At 40.4% G+C, this 6,461-nt stretch overlaps 1 pseudogene; it reads right to left on the bottom strand.

Moving 5' to 3' along the window:
- Window positions 1-2,850: 2,850 nt before the first annotated feature.
- On the bottom strand, window positions 2,851-5,824 carry LOC143331939 (uncharacterized; annotated as a pseudogene).
- Between the last annotated feature and the right edge of the window lie 637 nt (window positions 5,825-6,461).

Raw genomic sequence — 6,461 nt, 5'->3', positions numbered from 1 at the left:
GCTGACATTTTCATGGAAAGAAATGTTCATTTTGCTGCACTCAGGATTAAAATATTTGAAAGAGTAATGCTGAAATTTCTGTTGTAATTCATTGGATTACTCCAATGTCAGTTCATTAGCTTTAGGATTTCCCTACAATGTTTTTTTTTTTTAATTGAATTGTGTGGCTGTGGTAACAGTCATTGTAGAATATACATAGTAAAACACTTGTTAGGAATAGTTAAACATTTTGGGAGTGACATGAAAAGGTCAATATGAATCCAGTGTCTGTGCGCTAAAGGAATAGTTTAATAGTTTGAAATATACTTACTCTCCTGCTGTGTTAGATGAGCAGATCAATACTGCTTTCATATCTGATATCTATCTATTTTAAATTTAGTTGTAGTCTTAGTCACTTACTGAAAATAATTTTAAATCTAGTTTCAGTCTAAGTCACTTAATGAAAATCGGCTGTAAGTTAGCTAGCTTAGACGACATGTGAACGTTAGTTTGCCTTGTTATTATCTATCAGCGGGTGCCCGACATGCACCTGGCATGCACCAATCACGAGGAAAAAACACCCAATGAGATGGAGCAGTGGCAGAATTTGGCTTGCACTTGCAGAAGTGATTGTTTTTGTTGTCGTTACAATTTAGTCATGCAATAAAATGACGTCAACAAATACTTAGTGTCAGGATTTTTGTTGACAAAATTAACACCACACCACGTTAGCTTAGCATGAAGACTGGAAGCATGGGGAAATAGTAAACCTCATATTTAACAGAAATGAGAGTGTTATAGTCTCATCTAGCTCTCTGCAAGGAAGTGAATAAGTGTATTTCCAAAAATGTCAAAACTTTCACAGCTAGAGACAATCCATGATTAACTAGTTTCACCTAAAGTCAAACACTTATTCACTCTGTCACACTTCTCAAAATGTTGAACTATTTCTTTTAAATTATGATAATAAAATATAAATAAAGAATTTTTTTACATCTTCCATTGCAATAGTGGCAAAAGTGGTGAGCGTTGGCGTTGATGGTAGGGCATTGAATGTATCTGAATTCATCCCAGAAACCATGGATAACAGTAAGAGCATCATTTGAGTCTGAATGAGTGACAAAATGCAATTCACAGGCTTCTGCTTAAAAAATACAGTATCATAAGTGTCTCTTTTTCACCAACTGCAGTGGCTACTGACGAGAACAAGACCATATAGCAGGCCAATTAGCAAGAATCGGCGTTCTTATTGACAAGTGAAGAGAGGCAATAGGAATCTCTCTTCTCTGTGTCAATAGGCTAAATTGTGAGGATCTCTTCCAGGCGTTTATGTGTCATCATTGGGCAATAAAGGAGTTTCAGCTGGCTATTAACACATAAACATCAAAGCAGCTCCAGCAATTCCCACACCTTGGGTGGGGTTAAGGCTAGATACTCGTCTAATAAATCAGAAAATACACAATTCTGCAACTTATCTATCAAGGCCGCCTGTCTGTATATGTGGGTGTGTACGCTGGGGAGAAGACACTGGATTGGGAATCGATGGATGCACACACAGCAGTTCGTCCCTGATGTGTGTGGATGCAGTGGTAAGTAGATACTCTCACTGAGTGTTACAGGTAACATAGCTTGTCACTTTGCTTCGAGAGCGCTAGAGCCAGGAGAAGAATCAGATCACTAATGGAATGCATTCATTGTGATAAATGGTTGATGGAGCTCATTGTCAAATCTGTGTTACGACGTAAATGCTGAAACTCATACATGGAGGCAAAGATATGTGGAAAAAAAGGCCCAAATTTAATAAATGGTTCAAGGATGTACAACAGACCAGTCGAGAAGAACACACTGAAGCTAGCGAGTCTGCTGAAAGTCCACAGGCAGGAAGGGAGTCCAGTTCTAGTTTACTCATGACACCAGACTGACAGGGCGAAGGTTGGAGCATGAAGGTAGGCACCGGGGCACAAAAAGACAGCAGGTGTCAGGGAGGCATGTAGCGGACAAGGCAACCAACAGCAAAAATACTGAAGTGATCTCTGGAGCCTCAGTCGTTACCACGAGGATGAGCAGATGATTCGACAACTACTAGGTGGAAGGCCGATTCTTATATACTGGTATACTGGCAGCAAGTGAGTCAAGTTACATAATTATACACAGTTAAATTTTTGAGCGTAAAATCACAGTCAATTACTTGCCAAATTTTGCATGACTTTCACAGTAATCTTCACAGTTATTTATTGCTAAATATCCTCACAGTAACTACTTGTAACTTCACAGCCGTAATGTTGCAGAAATTCTTTTGAAATTACAACATTATACTGTAGTTTCACAACTGCAAGATCAGTGATATTACAGTAATTTCTTGTTAACTTACAACATTATACTGTAGTTTTACAGCTGCAAGACCCAAGTAATTCCTGTGATATTACAGTATGAATTTGTGGAATTACAGCACCTAGTTGTTTATACATTACAACAATGGCCTGTACTTTTACACTTTCACTGTGAAAGTAATGCAATATTTAGACCTGTAAATTACCATAACATATGCTAAATGTGAATTAACCATCTGTTGAATAGCAAAGAAGCAAAGAAGCAAAGGTCAGTTTACTGTTTTAATAAAACAAAACAGAAACTTGTAAAAAAAAAATAAAATAAAAAAATTCTGAAACATTACAAAATTACAACAACACTCACAAAGAACACAAGACACAAGCTTGTTTTTTGCAAACTTTGAACCATAACTCAAACCATAAATGAAACGTGATGAAGTGATGTTTTGTGTGTGTTTGTATGATGAGGATGAGTATGTGTGTGTGAGAGAGTGTGGGAAATGCAGGGTCTGTCTGTCTGTCTGTCTGTCTGTCTGTCTGTCTATGTGCATCTACGTGACCATTCAAAATCAATGATCTTGCGCAGAAGGGTGCTCACTCGAGGGTTGATTGTCATGCTCTTTCTGGATTTGGAGCCCTTGTCTGGGTTGATGCCCAAAAAGCACCTGTTAACAATAAGCAAAGATAACAGTTTCAGTTTTAAATAGATTTATGCTTTGTAGGCAGCATTTACCAAAGGTTCATGCAGTGGTAAATACCAGATCTACCACGTTTGCAATTGCTAATTTGTGTTCAATGTGAAGATTCTTATTGAGAAACACCATCTCAAAAAAAATGAGCTGGGATTTGGAATACTTCTTAAAAACTGAATTACCAGAACTGGTATTTCTTGGCAGGTTGTGCTCTGCTCCACTCATAGAGCTGTGGTTATAAATGGTAAAGATCAATCTGTGTGTTACAATACCTTTGTATGAACTCCAGTGTGCAGGCCCCAACCGCAGGATACTCTAAATTGAAAATGTAGAAGCTGCTGAAGAATGCAGCCACCCCATGCATGACATTTGGGTGTGGGCCCATCACAACCTCCCCCTTGATAGACAGCATCCATGCTGAAGGCCTCATTATGTAACCTGAAATTAACAGACAGGTTTATTGGGTCAGCTGGCTCACAGCATGCAAGTAAACATGCATTCATGTGAAAATCCCTATAATTGAATTTGCCAATATCCTTTGCCATAGCATAAGCATCACCAACTATACTGCATGGTGATGAATAAGGGGGGTTGGGGTATGGTATATGATTATCTATTAGCTAGAAATATCAATGAAATACAAATATAAAACATTACATTACCTTGTATGATCAAGCAGGGGGTGGTTGGTACTGCTGCTGTACGCTGGACATCAGCTGCAGTGGCACAGGGCTGTAAAGTAGTAACACAATGGCATTGTTTCAACATGATGGAAGGATGATGAAGACCGTTCATTGGCCTGACTGAATTGGAGGTACATCATATTTTATGTGTCCTCCTTCTGGAAAAAGGTGTTTGTAAAGCGTGTTGCCTCTGTGTGAAATGCACTGTAATAAATACAAATTAATTTCATTTAATAACAATCAAAATTACTGTGTGTTATTAATAAACAACTTACATCAGCCTCGAGCAAGATGCTTTCCTTGGGCTCCTGAAAGTAGGCCAGTAGGAGAAAGAAGATGCAGGCAGCCTTTTCTGAAGCCTCTGGATCAAAGATGGCTAGAACTTGATAGCAGGTTTGTCGAGTTGCTGGCAGAACAGTAGAAAAGTATGACCTCTGTGGTTCAGGGCCTACGGGAATAGAGTCCTCTCTGAGAGAATAGAAAAGGCCATTCTGCTTTGATCTCTGCCGTCGCTGGTGCAGGCACACTGTTGAGGTATCAGCGCAAGATAATGTAGGTCTTCTCCATCAGAGGTTCTGCTCTCTCTGCTCCACCCACCCCTTCCTCTGTGTGCAGACATTCAAACTCTTAATTTCATGCATTCTGGTGATTTCTTCAGCACTTGATCTGAAAATATATACATTTTTTCTTCTAACTGTACCACATTTTCACCAAATTTGTTGGCCAATTATACCCAAACCATGATCAAATTGATCCTCAGAATCTCAGAGGGCTCGTCATACAATCCCGCTTAGTCTTTACATCTGAATGAATGACAGGTCACACAAATTCACATGAAAAAGCTAAATAGCATGCCTGTGTATATGTTCCACAGTGTCTTCTTCATGTCCTCCGACGTTGCCTCGGTCTCCCCCTCGGGCAGTTCAGCTGGGCACCACCTCACACACCTGGAAGTGGGAATCACAGGTTAACCCAGTCAGATAACCGTCCAAAGTTTCCCGACAGTGTGATTAAATAATGGTGTTATGATAATATTGATGATCAATACTTTGCCAGACTCATTACACTAGATAATAATCGCATTATCTATATTTTGGCCAACTCCTACACATACCCGTACTGGTCAATAGGACCTCTTGCAGGCAGTCTGGTCTCTCCTGCTGCTCCAGAGGGAATTCTTTTCTTGCTGCGACGTCGGGCAAGAGTGTTTGCTCTATTTTTATACTCCACTCTTGTTTTTATTTGTTGGAGAAGAGAGTGGCAGCCATCTCCAAGAACATCACCTTGCTTGCTGATGTCAGCAAAACTTTTTGGATAGATCCTCACAATGTTTCGGACAATGCTGTGACACCTTGCTCGGGTTGTGTTTAGCTCGTGCTGCATCATTTGGTCTACCTGTCCTGTGGTGATGGTCTTTTTTCATTTTCCACTGCACTTCTAATTGCTTCTGGCATCTGGCCCCAGTTCACCTGGAAGTCCACATGAGATGGCCTGCCAGGCTGTGAAGAAGAGCTTGCAGTGCTTGGAGAGCTTGAAGAGTTGGACAATAGGCCATGTTAAGAAGGAGTACTTGGGCAGCTTGACACTGGGGAACTCTGAGTACTTGTATGAGGTGAAGAGAGCAGATCCACCATATCAAACGTTACCAATCCTAGAGGGGACAAAGACAAATTATGAATGAAGGCAGGGCAACATGTAGTGCTAGAACAAAAGCTATAACTACCATGTAGCCAAACACAATTCTAACTTATCCCTCATCATAATTAATTCAATTAAATGTATTTATATAGCGCCAAATCACAACAAAGTTATCTCATGGTACTTAAAATGGAGCAGGCGTAGACCACAACGTATTTTTAACTAGAGAGACCCGCGGTACAGAGGTTACTACGGCGTCAGTTCAGTGCCAATATCCGCGCGCATAAAAACCATAATCAGCGCGCGGAGGGACCACTCGCTACGACGCAGCGCGCTCGCGGTCTCGGTGTACACGCTCGCTGTCACTCTCTGTTCCTTCTACGCGCTCGCCGTGCCTGAGTTCATTTGGCACTCTGGGGCGGGCATTAAATAGCATCCCCGCTTCGTCCGTCGGAACGCAGCGCCCAGAGCTCTCAGCGTAGCTCCGCTCTTTGTCTCTCATTCACGCTCGTCACATTGCAATCTAATAGCAACAAGAGCTCAAAAATCACGCGAATTAACAAAAACCAAACACCAACATAACACTAAAAAACATATCAGCCTATGCATGCCCATTTCCATGCACATTGACATTCAGAGGTCTCACCTGTTTTTTCGAGGTGGTCCACTTCTGCAGCGCGAGGTTGGATGGCGCCTTCCGTTAATAAAGTTCCCAGAAGTCCGTTCAGAATTTACAGTAATACGCTGCGATGTGACAGAACATTTTGATTTCAGTATTTTATTATGAAACAGTAGTTAAATGCTGTGAAGTCCAGTGTCACAGTAGTTCTTACAGGTATTATTTGTGATATCACAGGAGCTTTTGATTACAATATTTAACCGCAAAATAATTCTGTTAAATATTGTGAAATTGCATAAAAACAGGCGGATGGAGTTGCAATAGACAACAGACAGAAAAAAAAAAATGTATTTTCGAGATGTAAAGGCTGAACTTTTTTTTTTTTTTTTTTTTTCATTTGGCAGCTCTAACTGTATGTACAGTCAATCTGATAAGATGCAAGTACAACAAAAGCTGGATATGAAGAGAGAACTGCATAGTGAATTGACCTCACCTTGAATCTCTTGAGTCTTTCTCTGTT

Source organism: Chaetodon auriga, chromosome 14 (assembly GCF_051107435.1).
Source record: "Chaetodon auriga isolate fChaAug3 chromosome 14, fChaAug3.hap1, whole genome shotgun sequence".
NCBI classification, from domain to species: Eukaryota; Metazoa; Chordata; class Actinopteri; order Chaetodontiformes; family Chaetodontidae; genus Chaetodon; species Chaetodon auriga.
This window is presented reverse-complemented; position numbering and strand designations above follow the sequence as displayed.